The sequence below is a fragment of the Rattus norvegicus genome, chromosome 14 (genome assembly GCF_021556685.1).
Source record: "Rattus norvegicus strain SHRSP/BbbUtx chromosome 14, alternate assembly SHRSP_T2T, whole genome shotgun sequence".
Classification (NCBI taxonomy): Eukaryota; Metazoa; Chordata; class Mammalia; order Rodentia; family Muridae; genus Rattus; species Rattus norvegicus.
Window position 1 is genome coordinate 16309144 of NC_141547.1, and position 24350 is coordinate 16333493.

General features: G+C 43.1%; 1 pseudogene; it reads right to left on the bottom strand.

Annotated features, from left to right (window-relative positions):
• Positions 1-22158: 22158 nt before the first annotated feature.
• LOC120096581 (oogenesin-3-like) lies at positions 22159-22779 on the bottom strand (annotated as a pseudogene).
• Between the last annotated feature and the right edge of the window lie 1571 nt (positions 22780-24350).

Sequence of the window (24350 nt, forward strand, 5' to 3'; positions counted from 1 at the left end):
TCTTTCTTCCTCCTCCCCCTCCCTCTTCTCCTCCTCCCCCTCTTTTTCTACAATAACCAAGTTGGAGACACTCAGATTGACTTCCATAACAAGTCCTCTGATTTGTTCTTCCTCTCTCCAGTTCTCTTTGGTCCATATCAAGAATGCTCCTTACTCAACGGCTGGCTGACTCTGCTATGGGTCAAAACACCTCGCTTCAGGGGAAAACTTAGATGTTGTTCCCACCACTGACTCGGACCATAGTCCCTTCCGCTGTTTACTCAGAGCAACAGCGGTTACTTTGTTGGCTATGCACTTCTCATAGAAAGAATGAAGCTTGAGTTCACCGTCCACTGCCGTGAGTTTCTGACAGCTGAGGTTTGGGAAGGAGATATTCAACTTCATCTTGACATAGCTGACTTCCCAGGATGTGGTATGAAGAAGAACTATATGAATTGTTCTTAAGATTCACCACAGGAAATCTGTACAGCTATCCGTTATCATTGGATACCAGCTTTGGTCAGTAGGAAAAGAGATGGTTCTTGTGCTTCTCAAGTGGTGTCGACGTCTGTGATCTCTTGAGTTTGTCCTTCTTGGCTATAAGCTTTCTCATGAATATCTCTTTGTAGGTCTTGGAGTTTTCTTACGATCCAGATAGTGTACTGGTTTTGGAAAGGTTTGTCATAATCTTGTTTCGAGAGTTCATCACTCAGAGGTTCTCCCAGGCTCTTGGGTCCCTGACTTCTATGCTCCTGTCATGGAAGCTCTCTTCAGGGCCTGCTAGACTTGGCTCTAGTATATCTGGCCAGAGTTTGATGCAGAAGAATGTTTGACATGGCTGGCTTCAAAGTGGTTCCGCTAACCTGAAAATAAGCAGTTGTTTGTTTATAACAATGTTGTATGTGCCATGGGGCCATTTTCAGGGAGCATCCTTCATCACTTGATTTGCCATGTTCTGGGATGGGGGTGGGATGTCTTGCTTTAATTTCTGCAAGGGAGTATGGGTACTTGTTACTTGCTGCCGTACTTAGGCAAATATTCTAGAACAGAGCTTCAGACTGTGGGTCCTAACCTAGTACATGTTGGGATTGCAAAAAAAAAAGAAGTTGGTAGCATATTGGTTGCACAATAACCAGAGATTAATTAAAGAATAAAAGCATTTTGAATCCAAGTGGTTTCTGTTGGCACTTGCCTGTGTTGCACCGTGGGACTTTACTGTAGCCTTTGCTCAGAGCATGCACCATAAGCATTTCTCACCGTGTGTGCCATCACACCATGTGACACCAGTGACCACGACCTGAAAGAACCTTAGCTCAGAAATGTGAACTGCAATGTCTTTACATGTAAAATTTCCTGCTCTTGCAGAAATACAATGGTTTAAGTACAAAAATGAAGCCTTGCAATTTTCCCAGCGCCAGTTCTTACCCTGGAACTATTAAATTAATGTATCTTTAAATTGTATTTTGTTAGATTATTCGATCTAAAAACTTGTGGTTTGAATTGTTGGCTTACGTTTCATTAAAGAAGTCATTAGCCACCCCATCCTCACGCAAGATGGTGGGGCATGACTTGACCACTCTCACCTCTTACTTTCTGTATTGGTTCCTTCAGGTCTTTCTGCCCCTTGAGAGCCTCTCTGTGAGTGGGATATAGAATGAAGAGTAACTATGATGAGAGAAGTCAGCTCTTCTTTGGGGTACCAGCATCATAGACTTTGCTGAGGATGAATAAAAAAAACCCCTTCATTCTGATGACGTCCCTCATGCTCCTTGACGAAAAAAGAATTATGGTTGTCATGCAACTGAAACAGCTTCGGGCAGAAACAGCATCAACTGTGAAGGCTGTTGAAGATCCAGAAACCAGAAGTCAGATGCAGTCAATCAAGGACAGTCGGAAGGTGTTTGCCTAACTGGCAGACAAGTATGGGTTTAGGCAGAAATATTTAAATGTATTCTATCAATGTTCAAAACTCCAATGTGAGTAGAAGGAGCAGAATATCTTTACTTTTTTAGTCTTTTGGTTCCAGCATTAGATAGAACTGGTTTAAGTTCATTCAGAAAACCAAATGGCCTCTTAAATTTTCATGCAGAACTGGATGCAGCCAAGGAGGATGTTACATGAGGTATGAGAGCGTGGACGGTAATTCTCTGAGTTCTCCTCTCCAGTTTCTCCAGCAGTGAACATCCCTGCTGGTTCCGTGTTCTTTCAACCATCCCAAAGACCAAGATAGTATTGTTGACCTCTTCTTTACCAGTCATAGTCTCATAATACAACCCAGACATTGTGTCCGGATATTTTCTGCCATTTGACCTCTGCTGTCACAACAGAGATGTTTGGGATCAGTGTGCATGCTGAAAGAGTGAGAAAAAGTCACCCAGCAGGAGTCTCGCACATGTAGAGACCCAGTTAAAGAATGTGTTGAGAGCATATATGGTAACCTTGATTTTGATGGGGCTCCGGGAAAGCCAAGGTGCTGTGAATTGGTGATTATGAATGACTTATATTTTGATGGTTTGTCTTGGGGACTTCACTGAAAATGCCTATCTCTTTATACTCTCAGAATTCATGTGATAACTGATAAGCTGAATATGACCCCAGAAAAATCTGAAAGATGAATTGTTTGTCAAGAAATGCAAGGTTGGACACAAAGATTGATTCTAAGCTGGGTTACATGGTAGAGTAGGCCAAGAAGACAAAAGAGTCTTTCTCATGGAAGTCAAATGTTGGCCATAAATATTGAAAAGAAACTTAACTAGAACAGTAAGTCGGAGGTTGCTAACTGGGCAGCATAAGATTCTGGCTTCTACTAAAAAAAATATTTAAAAAAGAGGAAAAAGGAGATTAAAGAAATACACAATAGTCATTACATAATGGATGCCATACATTTTTAGAAGCATTAGTTTTGTAGAATTTGAATAAAATTGAGAATTTGAGTAGACTTGGCTGTGATTCATTTTTAAAGTTATTATATAAATTTTGGCCTTGTCAGGGATGTGTACACAAGGTCTCATCCCAGCTGAGGAGTGATTGGCAGTTGATGGCCTCTGGGAAAGAGAGAGTGAATGTTCTACAGGGCGCAGTCTCTGGTAGGTTGCTCATGCTCCAGTGGACAGTTCTATATGCGTGTGCACGTGGACAGCAGTAACTGGATTAATTGAGTTATAAAAATAAAGAGACTATAAAGGTGGAAGAGAGAACATTGGGTGGAGGGGAAGGTAGGAGTGGGGAATGTGTATGATCAAGATATATTATATACCTGTATGAAATTGTCAAAGAATAAATAAATATATTTTAAATATTTATTTTTAGTTTCAATTATGTGTATACATGTGTGCCCACATGCCGTGCTCACAGAGCTCGAAAGAGGGCATCAGATCCTTCGGAACTGAATTTATAGGTGATTGGGAGTCTCATGGGCTGGGACCCGAACACATGTCATCTACAAAAGCAAAAGAGCTATCAACCGTGGAGCCTTCTCTCTAACCCATAAAAAATAATTTTAAAAAATTTGGGTTGGAAATCAGACTGAGTTTCCAACAATTTCTTTTTCTTTCTTTCTTTTTTTTGTTTTTGAATCTTAATTGACTTTACTGGTTGGCAGTCTAAAGCATAACAAAATAGAAAAGATTCCTATTACAGCAAACCACGACATGAGTAGAGGCAAAAGGATGATGTGCAAAACTGAAAGTTATTGAGACACCCTTGTTAATTATATCTTGCATTTATTGTATGTGAACATGGTTTGAATAGTTGACTGACTGTATTTGGCTAGGACCTGGCAACTTGCTCAAGGTTAGTTATAATTTGTTTTCTTTCTTTTCTTTCTTTTCTTTTTTTTCTTTAGTTTTTCTTTATTTTTTTCCATCTTCATTAAATTGGGTATTTCTTATTTACATTTCAAGTGTTATTCCCTTTCCTGGTTTGCATACCGACATCCCCCTAACCTCTCCCCCTCCCCTTCTATATGGGTGTTCCCCTCCCCATCCTCCCCCCATTACTGCCCTCACCTCAACAATCCTGTTCACTGGGGGTCCAGCCTTGGTAGGACCAAGGGCTTCCCCTTCCACTGGTGCTCTTACTAGGATATTCATTGCTACCTATGAGGTCAGAGTCCAGGGTCAGTCCATGTATAGTCTTTGGGTAGTGGCTTAGTCCCTGGAAGCTCTGGTTGCTTGGCATTGTTGTTCATATGAGGACTCAAGCCCCTTCAGCGCTTCCAGTCCTTTCTCTGATTCCTTCAACGGGGGTCCCGTTCTCAGTTCAGTGGTTTGCTGCTGGCATTCGCCTCTGTATTTGCTGTATTCTGGCTGTGTCTCTCAGGAGAGATCTACATCCGGCTCCTGTCGGCCTGCACTTCTTTGTTTCATCCATCTTATCTAGTTTGGTGGCTGTATATGTATGGGCCACATGTGGGGCAGGCTCTGAATGGGTGTTCCTTCTGCCTCTGTTCTAAACTTTGCTTCCTCATCCCTTCCCAAGGGTATTCTTGTTCTCCTTTTAAAGAAGGAGTGAAGCATCCGCATTTTTGTCATCCTTCTTGAGTTTCATGTGTTCTGTGCATCTAGGCTAATTCGAGCATTTGGGCTAATAGCCACTTATCAATGAGTGCATATCATGTGTGTTTTTCTGTGATTGGGTTACCTCACTCAGGATGATATTTTCCGTTCCATCCATTTGCCTATGAATTTCAAAGGGTTCTAAACACATTCTTATCATTTTGTCCTATGTATTCATGAGAAGCAGTATTCTTAGCATGGACAATTAACTATAAGATCAAAATGGCAACTATGGGAAAACCTGAAGATTCTCTGTGTACAGGGTCAAATATTCAAGTGCAATGTAATCAATGTGAAACAGAATAGTAATACATCACATTAGTATGTAAATTTACTTTTCTTTTTAATAAATGGTAACATGTGTTTTATTTTAAAATTAATTTCTTCCTGATTTGTTGTAAGTAAATGTTTGACTTGTTTACGTATTTTATAACCTATAATCTGTAGATGAGGTGTTATTTGTGCACTGTGTAATTCAAATGTTGATTTCCGTGTCCCCATATCTGGTGGCAATACTTAGTCTGAGTATCCTTGCCTCAGTGTTGTGTAAACATTGCTCCCCATTTATTCTCTGATTTGTCAATAAAAGCTGATCAGCCAATGACTGAGCAGGGCAGAGAATAGGGCAGGACTTCCTCCCAGCCAGGAAAGGGGATAGGAGAGGGAAGAAGTGGGGATTAGCCACGGGGAGAGAGTCCAAGAGGTACCATTAGAAAAACACTTGGGGGCTGGAGAGATGGCTCAGCGGTTAAGAGCACTGACTGCTCTTCCAGAGGTCCTGAGTTCAAATCCCAGCTACCACATGGTGGCTCACAACCATCCATAATGGGATCCGATGTCCCCTTCAGGTGTGTCTGAAGACAGCAACAGTGTACATACATGGAATAAGTAAAGTAAATCTTAAAAAAGAAAAACACTTGGATTGTTTTCTCCATCCCAACTGGGATTGAAGCATCCTCACTTGAGCCCTTCTGCTTGTTTACCTTCTTGAGTTCTGTGAATTGTATCCTGGGTATTCTGTACTTTTTTGGGGGGGCTAATATCCACTTCTTAGTGAATCCATACCGTGTATTTCCTTTCGGGTCTGAGTTACTTCACTCAGAATGATGTTTTCTAGTTCTATCTATTTGTCTGCAAAACTCATGATGTCCTCATTCTTAATAGCTGAGGACAATAGTATTCCATTGTGTAAATGAACCATATTTTCTGTATCTGCTCTTCTGTTGTGGAACATCTGGGTTGTTTCTAGCTTTGGACTATCACAAACATAGTGGGAGCAGTGCCCCTGTGGCATGGAGGGGCATCTTTTGGATATATGCCCAAGAGTGGTATAGCTGAGTCTTCAGGTAGATCTATTTCCAATTTTCTGAGGAATCTCCAGATTGATTTCCAGAGTGGTTGTACCAATTTGCAATCCCACCAGTAATGAAGGAGTGTTCCTCTTTCTCCACATCCTTGCCAACATGTGCTGTTACCTGAGGTTTTGATCTTAGCCATTCTGATTGCTATAAGGTGGAATCTTAGGGTTGGTTTGATTTTTATTTCCCTGATGACTAAGGACTTTGAACATGTCTTTAAGTGCTTCTCAGCCATTCAAGATTCCTCTGTTGTGAATTCTCTGTTTAACTCTATACCTCATTTTTTGATTGGGCTGTTTATTTTTTTGGAGGTTAGCTTCCTGAGTTCTTTATGTATTTTGGATGTTAGCCCTCTATGGGATGTGGGGTTAGTGAAGATTTTTTTCCCAACTCTGTAGATTGTCAATTTATCCTATTGACTATGTCCTTTGCCTTACAGAAACTTTTCAGTTTCGTGAGGTCCCATTTATCAATTCTTGATCTTAGAGCTTGAGCCATTGAAATTCTGCTTAGGAAATCCTCACCCCCACCCCTAGTGCCAATGAGTTCAAGACACTTTCCCACTTTCTCCTCTATTAGATTGAGTGTATCTGTTTTTGTGTTGAGGTCCTTGATGCACTTGGACTTGAGCTTTGTGCAAGCTGACAAATACGGATCTATTTCATTTTTCTGCATACTGACTGCCAGTTAGACCAGCACCATTTATAGTATATTTTTGGCTTCTTTTTTGATAGTGTCCATAAGTGGGACCTGGGTAGGAGGGAGGGGCAACGGGAACAGGATCAGGTATGGGGTAGGGGGCAGGAAAGAAGTCTGAGGGCCAGCAGAATGAATGGAAATATGCAACCTCAGGAGAGTGGGAGGTGGGGGACCCTTTAGAAAGTACCAGAGACCTGGGAGGTAAGAGACTCTCAGGACTCAAAGGGAGGACCTGAGTAGGTAGAAGAAACTTGTAGAGTCCACCTCCAGTAGAAAAACAGGGCATCAAGTTGAGGGATGGGGTTGCTATCCCACAGTCAAAACCTCTGACCCAGAATTGTTCCTGTCTTAAAGAACTGCAGGGACAAAAATGGGGAAGAGATTGAGGAAAAGGAGGTCCAGTGACAGGTCCAACTTGGGATCCAGCTCAAGGGGAGGTTCTAAGGCCTGACACTATTACTGATGCTATGGTGTGCGTACAGACAGGCCTCTGAAAGGCCAGACGAGCAGCTGAATGAGACAGATGCAAATACTTAACACCCAACCATTGGACTGAAGTCAGGGACCCCTGTGGTTGAATTAGGGAAAGGCTGGAAGAAGCTGAGGAGGAGGCCAACCCCACAGGAAGACCAGCAGTTTCGATTAATCTGGACCCCTGAGATCTCTCAGACACTGAACCACCAACCAGGCAGCTTACATGAGCTAGTCCAAGGCCCCTACCATATAAACAGCAGAGGACTGCATGGTCTGGCCTCAGTGGGAGATGTGCCTAACCCTGGACAGACTTGAGGCCCCAGGGAGGGAGGAGGCCTGGTTGGGGTGGGGAGGGGACATCCTCTTGGAAGTGGGGTCAAGGGAGGGAGGTATGGGATGGGGAGTGGGGGCAGCGACTGGACTATAAACAAAGTAATAAAAATAAGTAAGTACATAAAAGAAAGAGAAAAAGAAAAACAGAAAAACACCTGGAGCAGATTAAACCATAAAACGAAGTATCTTGGGGATTTTGGCTGGGAGGTAGCCAGATTACTTTAAAGGATTAAAATAGAGCAATACCGCTCAGTTATTGTGGCTTTAAAAGATGTTAAATCAATAAAATAGTCCAGTCTCTATTATTTGGGAGCTGGCTGGGTAAGAGGGAAAACTAACACACTTATTAAGAAGACAGTAACAAATTCCTGGGTTCGCGTAACAATTCCACGGGCAAGGCTGAGTGTAAGTGGAAAAGTGTAGGAAGAAACCCGGCCTCAGAGCCTCTTGGTGGTGTCCAGCACCACATGTAGTTCGATTTCCCGGTGTTGAGTTTTCTCTGCTGTCAGCTGGGTCTCTTGGCTAAATCTCTTTACGGTTGGTTTGAACACAGGGTTTGCCTGTTTGCTTGGCTACAGTTTTCGAGAAGAATTCCTCAGAGCCCTCTCTTCCCCTAATACTGATTTAAAAAAAAAATCACAGTGAATCCTAGTGTAGCAGGGAGGAATCCACATGCCAAGGTTATCTTAAATTTGCAGACTTTGCAGAAGCATCTGAAAGTCACTGGGGGGGAAAAGTGAGCTACAGGAAAAGAAGGAAAAGCTTCGGTAGTTTGATGGAATTCACTTGTAATCTCCATTTGAAATGATTTATGTCCTCACCAAGAACAAAAGAAAGAGCGAAGGGGAGGGACTGAGAGGAGAATGCGAAGAGGAAGAATTCAGAACACAGGATCCGCAGTTACAACTTCAGAACACACCACTGCTTATTCCTCCCTGGAGCATGGGACAGCAAAACTCGGTAAGTCTAAGATTCTAGGGCCAAAGTGGAGGCAAAGGTAGCCCACAGCCACCGTTGCTATCTCCCGCCCCCCGCCTTGTCTCTCTAAAGCACAGACACTTGACGCAAAAACCCCCCTTCTCTGCTCTAGTATTTCAAATGCCATTATTAAAATAAGTGCACAGGTCAGGCCCTGGGCTTGGTCCCCAGCACCATAAGCAGGGTGCGGGAGTGGACACGTGGTCCTACCACCAGGGAGGTAGAGGCAGGAAGAGCAAGGTTAAAGTTCCTCTGCCAGTTGCAGAGGGAATCTGAGGCAGCCTGGGCTACATGAGGCTTCTCTAGATAAGTTATATAAGTAAGCACACGAAGAAACACCATGACTCCCAGGAGAGATGGTTTTTAAACAGCATTGTGTTTAGCCGTAGAAAACAATAGCTAATTCCAGCAGAAAGCAGATCTATTACCAAGATATACAGGTGGCTCCAAGCAAATGAAAAGACGCTAAACCTTCCATAAAAGACAAATCAGATTTAAAAACGACACCAAAGTACATCAGATTGGCCAAAACCCAAGGGTTGGGCCTCATGCTCTGCTGGCAAAGCTGGGAGAGAAATAGGAACTGTCAGGCGTTTCTGGGACACGCAGAATGGCCAACCTCTTGGAAGGTCATTTACGAAGACTTATCAAAACAATGAATGAATCGGCCTCTGGCCTCGTAATGATGTTTCTGGGAGTTTCTTCTAAAAACATACATTAAAAAATGGTGTGTATGTTGCTGTTTATAGTATAGACATTGAAAAATAGGCCAAATAAATATCAATAAACACTGGCTAGAATAAATCATGGTGCAGCCTCATTGTAGAGATCTTTGCCACTGGAAAACTCTGGATGCCCAGGTGGATATTGTGTGTATTTAAGTGTAAAACCTAAGGGGAAAAATAATGCACACACACATACTATATATATATATATATATATATATGTATATACATATATATGTGTGTATATATATAATAAAAATATGTTTGTTTAGAAATTAAGAATGATAAAAATATTGATTTTTAATCCAGCCATCTCAGCCATCCCAGAACTAGGGGTTTTTCAAAATCTGAAGTCAGTTGTAATTTTCTCCATGAGACTCACTGTTTGTCATGGTGAATATTGTTAATAACAATATTATAAACTTGATAATTGCTAAGAGTATAATTTGAAGCATTTTACCATAAAATATTGAGGGTTTAAGTATTTGAGTTGCCGGATATATTAGATAGCTTTTTCTAATTGTTCAACATTGTATTAATGAACCAAGCCACTACTTTGTAGCCATAAATTTATATAATTATGTAATTATGCAGTTATATAATAATTATGTAATTATTTACAATAAAACATTGATTTTTTCCCCATATTTTGTAAAAGAGAATGCTAGAGGGATACAGAGACTTTTCAAAAATTAAACATTTTATAGTCTATGTGTGGGTGTTTCACCTGCGTGTATACCTGTGCACACATTCTATAATCTACACTTGGGTGTTTCACCTGCATATACACCTGTGCACCATGTGCGTGACTGGTGCTTGCGATGGTAGAAGAAGGCCTCAGATGCATGGGAACTGGAGTTATAGATGGTTGTGAGCCACCATGCCAGTGCTGGAATTGAACCAAGGTTCTTAGGAATGGCAGCCAGTGCTCTTAGGATACCTAGCCATTAAGAATGACTACCTAAAAGCTGCAAAGGACCGTGGAATTCACAGGGACAGAGAGAGCACTGTCTGCTTGTATACATTGCTGTGTTGTTCTGAAGTTCCAACACCACGAATAGACCTAGAACCTCAAGGAAAGAGTTGTTGTAATTTCTTAGAGAACCCAAGAGCTAGTCTTGGAGCCACGCATTGGGAAACAGAGAACTGGATATTCCGAGTGAACTTTTGTCAATGAGCCAGCTGCAGCCTTCTGAGATTGACAGCAGTGGGGGTCACAGTGACAACCTGACTGTCAGAGGCAAAGATGGCACCATTTCAGCGGTGTAGTTTATATTAGTGTCACTGGGCATAGTGACCGTGGCCAATTCTGGAGTCTTTGCTTTGTTGTGTAATCCCTGCATTAGCCCAAGACACCAGTCCCCACAGTTGCTGGGGCTGCAAACGACATGGGCTGGAGCCTCCAGATTGGCTGTTTGTATCAGCAGGAATCATCACCTATTAGCTGAGCTGTGTATCACAATAGTATCATTTTCTAAGTGGGCTTTTTGGGGAAAAGTTTGGGAAGAATCAAATTAAGGAATAAAGCTGGAAGGAAGGAAGGAAGGGAGGAAGGGGCCCCAGTTTGCTTCTGGTGAGGATAAAGAAGCACCATAATCAAAACATTCAGATTTGTTAACTTAAAGGTGGTCAGATTTACTGCTGTGAATGTGGACGTAGGCAGAGCCCTTACTAAAGTCTTTTCCAAGGCAGCGAGTACTAAGTTGAGGGTTCACTGGGTGACTCAAGGGAGACCTTGGCAAAGGCCAAGTCCAGTTCCTTGAGAACTCTGGTGCAGTCAACACAGGCCAGTTTCAGGTTCTATGCTAGGGAGTTAGGTGTACATGGGCAACGAAGCTAAGTGTCTGCTCTCAGGACTCCTGTTGTCTCAGGGAAAGGCACACATGAAAGGAAGCTATCACAGTGTGATGATCAATGTTAGTTGAGAATGAGACAGTAAGTCTAAAGTATGCAATTTCCGATTTGGCTTAAAGCCTATAGTTTATTAACAGTAATTTAGTTGATAGTTATTATTGGGGCTAGGTACCAAACATAAGGGACTTGAAGTCTAGAGAAAGAAAAGAGACAATCAATACTTATGGAACAATTATAAAAATGCGGACAGTTCTACATGGTGATAATTCCCTGCAAAAACAACAGAGTGGTCTACTGGGGGGAAGCTATTGTAAGTTGGGTGGTCAGGGAAAGCCCCTCTAAGGAGATGGGTCTCAATCTCAACTATGTATTTTTACACTTTGCTTTATTGAGGCCTCCAGTGCCCTGCTTGGCCTGAGGTTTTTATATGTATAAACTCATTCGGTCTTCACAGTGACCACATGGTGAAGTCTTCACACCAGGGCTCACGGGATTCTATGAGACAGTACTATAGGTTCCTTAAAACATTAGACAAGAGGAAACTAAAAGATGAAGCCATTCGGAGACTTGTCAAGACCACAGGAATGGCATGTGACACTGCCACACGTGATTCCAGGGAGCGTAGGGCAGAAACTCCACCTTTATTCACCAGAGGCCTGCTGCTTTAAGCTCAACATGAAGGACACAGAAAAGCCAGCCATGAGGAGTTTCCAGCAGATGTGCTGGGTGGAAGGAAGAGTGTGTGCAGTGTTCCCAGTGCACCTGAGGGACGGACCCTGACCATTGTAGTGGGAGGATAGTGAGAGAAGACTGGGGCCGTGGATAACCAGGGCCAGAACTGAGCAGAAGTCAGATAAAGTCAGGCTGCATTATCTCATTCTAAGTGAGCCCATTGAAGGATATCAGAAAGGAAGCAGGATGCCCTGTCCTGGGCTCTACACTGCAGTACGTACCACATTCATAGATACACATTCACACATGGGACAGTCTTTAGTTCCCTGCTGCCGTTTTACAGTGCAAACAGAGACACGAACATTATAGAGCTCCAAGGACTAAATGAAATGTTTCACGGTACTTTCCACAGAACTATGGTTATCACACACAGCCATTAAAGTCTATGAGCATGATGTAGAGTTTCGTGCTGTTGGTTACTGTCTTGGTAGGACGAAGGTTCTCCAAATGGAGACCAAAACTCTGGAAAGGCTGAGGAACAGAATTCACGACTGGGGCTAGTTTGACACCATCATCATTAGAGCGTGAATTGTGTGAAAACTCTTAATGATGGCAATGAAACACCCTCCCTTGGGCACTCATTACCCAGTTTCTTTGTGTCTGTGGATTATAGCATGGTTATCCAATACGTTATGGCTGATATCCACTTATCAGTGAGTATATACCATGCATGTCCTTTTGGATCTGCGTTACCTCACTCAGGGTGATACTTTCTAGTTCAATCCATTTGCCTGCAAAACTCATGATTTCTTTGTTTTTAAATAGGAGTAATATCCCATTATATAAATACACCACGTTTTCTTTATCCACTCTTCAGTTGAGGGACTTCCGGGCTGTTTCCAGTTTCTGGCTAGTACAAGTAAAGCTGCTATGAACATAGTGGAGCGTGTGTCCCTGTGGTATAGCGGGGCATCTTTTGGGTATATGACTAAGAGTGGTGTAGCTGTGTCTTGGAGAAGAACTATTCCAAATTTTCTAAGAAACCACCAAATTGATTTCCAAAGTGGTTGTACGGGTTTTCATTCCCACCAGCAATGGGTGTCTCTCTCGTTCCACACCCTTGCTAGCACCTGCTGTCATTTTAGTTTTTGATTTTCGCCATCCTGACAGTTGTAAGATGGGACCTCAGAGTTATTTTGATTTGCATATCTGTGATGACTAAGGACCTTGAACATTTCTTTAAGTGTTTCTCCATCATTCAAGATTCCACTGTTGACAATTCTCTGTTTAGCTCTATACCCTGTTTTTAAATTGGATTATTTGGTTTGCTGGTGTCTAATTTCTTGAGTTCTTTATATATTTTGGATATCAGTCCTCTGTCAGAGTTAGGGTTGGTGAAAATCTTTCCCCATTCTGTAGACTGCCATTTGTCTTATTGACCATGTCCTTGGCCTTACAGAAGCGTTTCAGTTTCCTGAGGTCCCATTTATTAACTGTTGATCTGAGTGCCTGAGCTGTTGGTGTTCTGTTCAGGAAGTTGTCTCCTGTGCCAATGTGTTCAAGAAAGTTTCACAATTACCCTTCTATCAGATTTAGTGTGTATCCCATTTTATGTTGAGGTCTTTGATCCACTTGGACTTGAGTTTGTGCAGGGCGATAAATATGGATCTGTTTGCATTTTTCTATGTACAGACATGCGGTTAGAAAAGCACCATTTTCTGAAGATGCCTTTTTTCCCCCCATTATGTAGTTTTGGCTTCTTTGTCAAAAATCAAGTGTCCATAGGTGTGTGGGTTTATTTCCGGGTTTTTGATTCTATTCCATTGGTCAACCTGTCTGTTTTTATGTGAGCACAGCGCAGTTTTTATTATTATTGCTCTGTAGAGTACAGTGGTGGGGGCATCTCTGGGACTAGATGGAGACCTGGAATGGGGGAGGCTCCTGGGAGTCCATGGGGATGACCCTATCTGAGACTCCTAGCCGTGGGGAATATGGAAACTGAAGTATACACCTCCTGTAGTTAGGTCGGACTTTCAGTGGAGGGAGAGGGACATCAACTCATCCACAAAACCTTCGACCCAAAATTTGTCCTGCCTACAAGATGTGCAGTGAAAAAGATGAGGCAGAAATTGAGGAAATGGCCAGTCAACAACTGGTAAAACTTGAGAACCATCCCATGGGAGAACCAACCCCTGACACTATTAGTGATTCTCTGCTATGCTGGCAGACAGGAGCCTAGCATAACTGTCTCCTGAGAGGCTTACCCAGCAGTGGACAGGAAGAGATGCAGAGACCCTCGGGCAAACATCAGGAGGAGCTCAGGGAGTCTTGTGGAAGGGTGGGGCATAGGGTTGAGCTGGAGCCGAACGGGTCAAGGACACCACAAGGAACCTCCTGAGTCAACTAACCTGGGCCCATGGTGGCTCACAGAGACTGAACCACAAACCAAAGAGCATGTGTGGACTGGACCTAGGCCCCCTACACATTTGAAGCAGATGCGCTGCTTGGTCTTCCTGTGAGTCCCCTAACAATTGGAGCAGGGGCTGCTTCTGACTCTGTTGTCTGCCATTGGATCTCCTTCCCCTAGCTGGACTGCCTGGTCGGGCCTCGGTGGAAGAAGTGTGCTCAATCTTGCAGCAACTAGGGGCCCTAGAGCTTGGTAGTAACTATGGGGGGAGCTTCCCCTTTCCTGAGGAGAAAGGAAAAAGGCAACGTGGGGAAGAGATTTGTGAGGGTGGGTCTGGGAGGAGAGGAGGGAGGGGGCTGGATTGGAATGGAAAGTGAATAAATAAACTACTGAAAAAGCATGTGTTGATTTCACTGAAATGAAGGCGAGAAAAGCTTATCCCACAGGCTGTTATTTATGTGTTATTTATGCGTTAAGTATCACCGTATGTTACCATTGCCCACGAAGACTCTGAAGCTCCGACTGAGTACTCAGGTGTGTGTCATGATTGCATTGCACTGGTTCTCTGACTAATTCTCCCAAGCATGAGAATGTGTGTGTTTGGTCACTGGGATCCACACAGTGGATGAATGGACTCCATACAGTTGTCCTCTGATCACCATACACCCTCTGTGTCCTGTGCTCCCTGCCCAGTCGATGCAATACGCCTATGAAAACAGTTGGATTGAGTCATCCTTCTTCTTTTTCCAACTTTCAGTTGGGTAAAGTTCATAAATGTGTTTTAATTTATATATAAATTAAAATTTATATACGAATTTAATTTAACTCATATATAAATGAAAGATTTCTGGTTCATGCTTGCAAAGGGTAAGAAAAAGCAGGAAAGGAAAGCTGCTTTCATTCAAAAACGCCCTTCTCTGAAATTTGTTCTTAAAAGGTGAGAAAAAGAACACAGCCATTTTTATTTCCGAGGGACAAAATTAACAACAACAACCACCACCAGCTTTGCCTTTGTACTTATCAAGTTCTGTAAAAGTTCAAGTAGACGTTTTGTTGTGGAGAAGACACAGGGGCCTTGAGCCAGTCCTTGAGCTAGATGTGTCATAGAGGAAGTCTTGGATTCTGAACCTCTCACCCCAGGCCTCTTAAGGCTCCGGTGGCAGGGGTTCCCAATGCTAATCATTGGCAGGAGCTGCAGAGGTTTGGTAAGCTGGGCTGTGCTAATTGGTCTTGGAGGAGCTTCTCGGCTCTGAAAGGCTCCCGGTGATTTTTCTGTGAGGTCAAGGTTGAGAAACCATTTCTTCTGTCTTCAGGCTCCCCTTTCTCTCATTTGGAAATGTTAGCACTGCCCCTGCACCCTCCCCTTGTCTCCCCCATCTTCGTCTTATTGAGGCTTGACTGGTAGGGTATCTCTCTATTCCTCTGGCATTTTTCTTCCTTTAAGTGGATGCAAACAACATTATTATCACATTTCTGGACTGTAATTGAGGTTGCTTGGAAAAATAAAATAATAAAATCACAGGAAGACATGCGGGTTAAAAATATAATTGACTTAATCAGGAGGCTACCTCAATGAGATTTGAACCTATAACCTTTATACCAGCAGGGAGATGACACATGATATGATTAAAATATTATTGGAAACAGTAAATATATCAAGCATACACACACACACACACACACACACACACACACACACACACACTACATGTGACTAGACACCCACAGAATCCTGAAATGTAGCAATTTCTCTGAGCACATTTAATGTTGGATTCTGATGAGACTCTTATGAGGTGAAGAGGTCCTGAACCCCTGAGCAGGGGGTGAAGAGGGGCATGTAGGTCTCCTTGGGAAAGCCTTCGATGAGACAGCGTGGTAAGATTGCCTTCTAATTATGGCTGCTGTCTGGGAAGCTGTTGTTCAGATTCCAGTTTGGGCAGCACCTTTTATAATCCGGGGACTGAGTTCCCTTCATTCACATTAACGATTAGTCCCCTGAAAAGAAGAGAGACAAGAAAGCTTCACAATATGAGAGGTCTTCTGGGTTGGTTGTTTTCCCTCAATGCCGAATTACTGTTCCTTGTCTCTGGTGATTTCTCTCTTGTGGGTGCGTCCCACTTGGACTTTTGATATTTCTTCCCATTCATTGAACTCTTTTAATATAGTCTCTTCATGTCTGCTAAATGCTTTTTCTTTTCATCAAGTATTTACCTCCCTACCACCATCAATCGCCACAGCCTAAGATACCACTCTCTTGTACCAGAGCTGCTGAAATGACCTCTGAATTCCACCCCACTCCCCACAGAGTTTGTTCCTTCCTCTGTTCTCCTCTTTCCACCACCATGAATGTTCTTAAGGGGAGATGCTATGTAATTGTTTTACTCAGCAATACGTTCCTAAAGCAGGCAGGGTTTAAGCAGTCCCCTGCTAACTGCTACACCCCCTCTTGTTCCACCTAACTCTACCTTAAACTCTATGGTAGTCCATTAATATAACACATCAGAATTATCTGAAAAGTTTTCTAAGAATCCCAGACTCCTGCCTCTGTCTACTATGGACTAGAATTCCTGAGGGTCTCATGGGAGTCTTCTAATATTTAAATTAGAAATTTATATATTATACATTTATTCTAATAAATTAAACATGAGAATAACTTGCCATGTTATTAAAGTTTCTAACCAGATAGAGAATGAAAGGCCCTCTTTGGGTGACAATGTCTGACCCATGGCCAGGGTGACCATCCGAGGATAGGTTCAAAGGTCAGAGAAGACAGATTGGGCAGAGGGAGACCTCACCTGTTCATTGCAGCTGTTGTGTCTCACGGTATTAACTTTGAAAATCTAAGAGTCAACTCTTGGAATGACCTTGAACATTTATCTTTTAAATAAAAAAACATTTATTGTAAGTTTTTTATATAATATATTTTGGTCATATTCTTTCCCCTACATAGCTCCTCCCTGATTTCCCCATCCCTGCAGACTCAACTTCAGACTCTCTCTCTCTTAAAACAAAAACAAAAACAAAAAACAAACCAAAAAATTACCCCCCTCAAAGACCTCCAAAACAAAAGTCCCATGGAGTCCAACTTCTATTGGCGAGCTATTCCTGAGCATGCAGCCTTACCCTAGGGTCATCAATGTGCCCAGCATCCCTGTCCCATTGGCCAAATTGGGTTTCCCATCCTTGAGCAGCTATCAGTTGCAAACAGATCCTTGCTTAGAGGTGGGACTTTGCGCTCACTTCCCTTCTCCATGTTGGGATGTTGCTTTGAATGTGTGTAGGTAGGTCTTCTCTGTGCCCTCGAAGACTGTGAGTTCATATATGTATCGGCACTGTTGTGTCTGGAAAACACTCTTTTCTTGGAGTGCTCCACCATCTCTGATTCTCACAATCTTTCTGCTTCCTCTTGCGCATAGGTCCCTGAGCCTTGAGGGGGAGAGGAGTGACGAAGACATTCTACATAGGGCTGGGTATTCCACAGTCTGATGCCCTCTGCATGTTGGCCAGTTGTGTTTTAAAACATCGACTTGCTTGACAGTTGACCTTGGAGAAGGTCTGTAACTTAGGTACAGTGCACGGGAGGGAAGATGGAAAGGCGTAGGTTTACTGTTTCTTGTATTTCTGTGTCAAGTTCGTTGCTTTAATCTCCCCAGCCATAGGAGTTCTGCAACCTGTTGAATGGTATTGCCCAAGCCTGTGGCTGTTCTGAATCTTTCTATAGACTTGATTGAAGAAAAGGGGAGAGAACAATGACCTAGGGATGGCAAGTGGTGGTGCGGTTACTGTCCAGACACTTTTGAAGTAGATCTTAATGGGTACATGACATAGTAGAGTTTGTTAGAGAGCATGAAAAGGAAACATTTAACACTAAAATTGAAAACATCTGCCCTAGGAATATGCTATAGAGAAAATAAAATGAAGATGTGAGGTATAGACTCGACAAAAGTGTTTACAAAGCACTCTCACACTTAGGGTACAGATCAAGCCTTTAGAAGGGTAGAGTGAGAGGACAGATAAACCACTTAAAGTAGAAAGAAGGCTTAACTAGACCCGCCACTAAGTAAATATATAGATGACTAAGGAGCAGTGCACGGATGCTCGACTTCGTTCACAGAACTACGTACGGAGTGAAGCCACACTGTGTCATTGTTTCTGATGTAATTGCTACAGTGGCCGGAAGTGTGAAGACTGACCTCACACTGGTTACGAGCGTGAACTCCCACCCACTGACTGTGGGAAGGTGAAATAGTAGAGTCACCTTGGGAAAGTTTCCATTTCCTTAAAATGTTAAACACGTACCCTGTCACCTAGCAATTCAATTCCTAGAAACTTCTCTAGGAGAAGACAGATTCTTCACGGCTTGCTGGCATAAAACCTTGAATGTGAATGTCCAAGACGACTTTCTTTTAATGACCCCAAACTTCAGACAACCCAAGTGATTATTAATAGATGAAAAGATAAATGTGTTGTGATGTATATCATATCATGGCAAATTACTGATCAATTAAGAATAATTATCAGTACACACGCTATGAACGGATTACAAGATAATTGCACTGTATGAATGAAATAAGACACAAAAGTCTACGATTTGCTTGATTCTGTCTAAACAGGATTTTTAGGAACCGCAAAGCATCTGATTAGCAGTTGCCTGAGTTCATGACAGTTAAGGAGAAGCATGAGAAACCTTTCGAGGAACCTGTAAGATGAAAATACATGTAAGATGAATAGACGTTTTACTATTCAGTTGCTTTGGTTGTGGTGCCTATCACAGAGGCAGCGATCAAACTAGAACATTTTCCAGGTACTCCAGCCCCGCTCAGTGCACATTCACTACAAACTAAGAAATTAGCCTATATAAGCTTACGGCTATCAAAGCCAGGCAGTGGACACTGATATGTGACTGCCATCTATGCCACAGGATGCTTTCAGCATTCACCAATGTTTAAACAAGTCATTCATAGCCAATGAACCAGTCCACGATTGGTCATTGCCTTACATAATCTTCCTTGGACTTTCTTGACCTTAACACCTTTGAAGAAGATTGTAGAATAATTTGTCTTCCTTCTCTTCTCTTCTCTTCTCTTCTCTTCTCTTCTCTTCTCTTCTCTTCTCTTCTCTTCTCTTCTCTTCCCTTCCCTCCCTTCCCTCCCTTCCCTCTTTTCCCTTCTGTTCTCTTTCCTTCCTCTCTCTCTCTTTCTTTCTTTCTTTCTTTCTTTCTTTCTTTTTCCTTCCTTCCTTTCTCTCTCTTCCTCTCATTCTTTCTTTTCTCTTCCCTCCCTCCCCTTGCCTCCTCCTCCTTCTCTCTCTCTCTCATTTAATTTTTCTCTTCTGATGTTCTCACATAGTTAGAGGTGTGGAGTCTTTGATAGGAAGCTGCTACATGGAACTTTCTCTGTACTGTGTGTGTTCCACCTCCTGTGTTGGTGTGAGTCCTGCTCCCAGTGTTGGTGACAGTCACTCAGAACATCTGGGTGAAGAGGTGTCTGCCAGGCTCTTATCTGATGTTATTCTCTTCTTCCCTGTAATAAGTATTTTGTAGAGAGAACTTTGAAATTATGCAATTATCCATTTTAATCAAATTTTATCATTTTTATGTATGCATATGCATGTAGGCACAGGCATTCCTATGCTAGTCACTTGGTCATAATTTTTACTAACATGACTTATTTCCAATTACTGTCATGAGTGCCACCAATTTGTCCAGGCAGACTCTCTGAACTGGATGTCATCATTCCTGACCTAGAACAGCACAGTATTTAGAGTCTCCTTGTACTCTAGCTTGGGAAGCAGGGGCTTTCCCAGGGAGCTATGGTTCCTGCTGGAGAGGAAACGTAATTGGAAGCAAGGTCTGGGGGACATTAAGGGTGCTCATTGCCTTGAGGTCTGGTCATCTTTGAGTCTTCCCACAGGATACCTGAATTTTTTTAGTCAGCATAATAAAATCTATGAGTCCCTGTCAGTGGATCTAATTCTTACCCAGCTCTGTAGGTGTCATTACAACTAGCTCTGTTTTGCAGTCACCTCTCCTCATAGTGAAGCTCTGGCCCTCACTTTTAATCTTTTTTACTTATTCAACAAATCCCTTTCTCTCGTCACCTTACGGTTCCTTTTGACATTCCATTCAAGTCTTCCTGGTCCTAATCACAGCCTGGCATATCCTCCCTCCCGCAAGTTTCCTCATTCCTGTGTTTCCCATTCTCCTGGTTCTCCAGTGCTAGATGCTTCATCTTCCTTGATGCATAGTGGACTCTTTTGACATCCATTGTATCGACTCTTACCAGAGGGAAACTCACAGTACAATCGGTTCTTAGAAAAGCCTTGCCACTTGAAATCTACCAGGAAGGAGTGTCAGATTCCCTAAACATAGATGATATTTAGCGAAAAAGAAAGCCTCTCAAAGTTATAATTATGTCCACTATTCTCCCTGAGTGAAGATTTCCTCCCATGAGTGCCAGACTTATCTGCACATGGTAGCATTACACAAGCAGAGATAGAGTCCTTCTCTTTAGAAAGGCCCTCTAAGTTGCATTTCCTTGAGACAAGCCTAGCGAGTGTGTTAGACAACTTTATGTTATTATAATGGAATATCTGAAGTGATTAACTCAGGAAGAAGAAAAAAATTATTCTGGCTCTCAGTTCTGGAGGGCTCAGTTGGAGAAAATGAGGCTCCATTGCTTTGGGTCTAAGGCGAGGGGACATATGGCAGGAGAGTGTGTGTGTATAATCTGAAGGATGAATGTAGTGTGAGGGAAGATGGGAGAGAGGGAAGGAGGGAAAGAGGGGGAGGGGAAGGGGAGAGGGAAAGGGAGAGGGAGAAGGCAAGGGAGAAGGAGAGAGGGAAGAGGAGGAGGGAGAGAGGGGAGGAGGAGAGGGAGAGGGAATGAGAGGGGGAGGGAGGGAGAAGGAAAGGGAGAAGGAGAGAGGGAAGAGGAGGAGGGAGAGAGGGGAGGAGGAGAGGGAGAGGGAATGAGAGGGGGAGGGAGGGAAAAGGAAAGGGAGAGGGAGAAAGGGGGAGGGAGAGGGGGAGGGGAAGGGAGGAGGGGGGGAATCTGTTTATGGCCATACACATCTTATTTGATCTTGGAGATTCTCTTCATAGCCCAGTGACCTGAGCATATTCTGCGGGTTCTACTAGCCTCCACCAGCGCTATCTTGGGACAAAGAATAAAGCAGGTGTGTCATAGTTTCATGGACTGTTAAAGATGAGATTTTGTTGTGAGTGGTTTATGAGGTGTAAAGGTCTAAAGGGCCTTGGGGATCTTGGGTAAGGGTCAGCTTGTCTTTTTATTATTTTTATTTTTCCCCTCCCTTCTACTTTCCTTCCTTTCTTCCCTCTTTTCCTTTTTATAAAAGCTTTAGTTTCATCATTTTTAATTTGTGTGTGCATGTTCATGTGCCTGTGTGTGTGCATGTGTGCGTGCATGCGTGTGTGTGTGTGTGTGTGTGTGTGTGTGTGTGCGTGTGTGTGTCTGTGTACACAGGTGCAAGTGCCTATGGAGTCAGAGGTACTGGGGACCTGTGAAGCTGGAATTACATAGAGAGTTGTGAGCCACCGGGTGCTGGGAACTGAACTTCTGTTCTTTGCTAGAGTGGTAGTCATTTTTGACAGTGGAGCCATCTCTCCAGCCCCTCTCCTTTCTCTCACAGCGTGTACGGATATCTGAAGCTACTTCTTCATGCATTCACTCACTCGTTCAGCTGCTGTGGCCGCTGCCCCATCATGGGAACTCCACAGCACCTGGATTGTTGGCCCAGCTGTCCTTTCTCACCTCCTATTAGAGCCCAAGGCTACACCAGGGACATGGTAGGATCCTAATATGTGTTTGTTGAATGAATGAATGAATTTCTGGACCGATGAAGCTGAGACTAAGGAGGTAGTAGGAAAAGGTCTGGGTCTAAATTAATTAATTAATTAGCTAATTTTGTCTTCAAAGAAGCATGTTTGTCTGCTCCATGGTGGTCTCAAGCCAAATATTGGGACTTACTTTATATTATTTTTTTTTCAGGAAGGGATGTACACTGCTTTATTTAGGTGGAAGCTGAGGTTGTCTACATAATGAGTTCTAAGCCAACCTATGTCACATAATGATTATTTTGAGGCTAGACAGATACCTAAAGAGTTAAGAGTACAGATTGCTCCCATAATATCCCAGGGGATCCCACAGCTTTTCCTGTCTCAACTTTCATTTCCTTTTTGGTACCAACTTATAAAAACGGAAGCGCATTTTATGTAATCTCTGCCTCACCCACTTCATGAAGTGCGCATGGTACTGATCTAGAACGCCCAACAGGAAGCCATAGTCTGCAGGAACTCTTAGTGGTTGCCTCAGCACTGTTTTGGAATCTTCTTCTATTTGGGCCTCTGGAACACGGAGAATATCCCGTGTTGGAGTCCATATATCCAGGAAGTCATGTTGGACATCCAGCAAATTGAGCTCTTTGAGTTTACACCTCCTAGACCAAACCTTCTGGCAATTCAGCCTATCCACTCCTTCCAACACAGCCTTGAAAGTATCAACATTGAAGTGGTCCAGCAGGGGACCAATATAGAGGTATGGGTAGGGCCAGGTTGTTACCATGTGCTTAAAAAGTTTTTTGCGTCTCTTGATGAAGGCCTCCTTGAACAGTGGGGGAAAGAACACTTTGGGCAGGTTCTCCACAACAGAGATAGCCAAGCGTTCATTACTTGCCAGTCTCTGGATTGCAAGGTGTTCGAGTGTGGGGAGAGCCTGGTTGCTCATCCTTTGGGATTCAGGTAGGGGGTGGGGGAGTCCAGACACAGTGACAGGTCTCTTATTTCAGCAGGGTGATGAGGTGACTTCAAGATTTCTAGTTTATATTATTTTTAAGTAGAAATCTCTGAATAGGACAGAATTGGTTGGGGACACTGTTTGTCCTCAAGTGTGAATTTCCTAGGACTGGGGACAGAGGGGTCTCAGGAAGTCTCAAAGAAATATCAGCATTGCTGACAACATTTTTCCTCTTATTTATTTATCTTTCTTTATGAGTCTGAGAAGAGTTTTTCAGAAATTCTTCGCAATGCTGTATTTTTCTCTTCTGCTACTTCACTGCAAGATGAAGCCACAGTCCTCCTGGGCAGACCTTATAGCATTTTCTCCACTCTGACAGTTTTTTTTAATGAGAAAATGACAAGATTGTAGGCCTAAGTCAGGTGACAGGAGAAAAATTTTCCATTCCAAAAGGCCATTTCCCTGGGAGGGACTGTGGATGGCAGAGACGGGGGACCATTTTCATGATTCCAAAAGTAGTTTCTAAAGGACAGATCTGTTTAAACATCTCCAACAGGTTCTTCAACGTTTAAACAAGGCTCTGTGTACTCACCGCTCACCTTTTGGCTGCACTGCAAGCAACATCTACCTGAAGACCATTCATGTCTGTCCTTCACTCTATGAGCCTCCTTGATCGTTATCTTTGTTTTATGTGATATTTATCTTTATTTAACATTGCTCTGGGCTTGGCTTTTTGAATAAGAACTTAATCAATTCGTTGTAAAATATTTGCAGTTCATTATGTAGCAGTATGAGGAGCTCACCCTTTTACCCAATTGCTTTAAAGATGACAAGCAGTAATCTCCTACCATCCCAGCCCCATACAGACCATCCACAGGGGTTTCTTGAAGCAAGGGTGCACCAAAACGGCCCAACTACAGCACTCTGTGTGGTATTATGAATGAAAAATAGACCCCTGTAGGCTCCTTGGGGGTGGCAGTAGTAGGAGGTGTGACCTTGTTGGGGGAAATGTGCCTCTGGGGGTGGGCTTGCAAATATATGAGAAGAACAATGCCACACAGTTAGGGGACAGCAAAAGTCAAGTCATGCCAGAAACAAAGCTCAGCCAACGTTCTTCATAAAACTCACCCATGGGAGCCTGAAGAGTATGGAGGGCCAAGCAAACCCTCAAGTGACAATTCTACACCATAGATGTACCTCAAAAGCCCAAAGTCGACCCAGTAGCCTGCAGAGCAAGGTGCCCAAGTTTTATTGTGCCATCTGTATCTTACCCATGATTCTCCTTCAGGGAGAGAGGTGCACTGTAGTGGTAGAGAACACAAGAGAATGAGAAAGATTTCTTCCAGAAATGGGCAGAAGAGCAGCCCAGGAGACAGACTGGCAAGTCAATGACTTCATTTCAACAAGGAAAAAGCAATCCAACTCTTTCTTCAGGGGCTGTGATCGTGCCTCTCCCCTATCTTCTAGGTCTTCTGTGCCCTGGCAGGATGCTGGCATTCCCGTGGTGCCAATGATGGACTCTCTTCCTCCTGGGATGATGCCTGGTGGACCTGCTCCTGAAA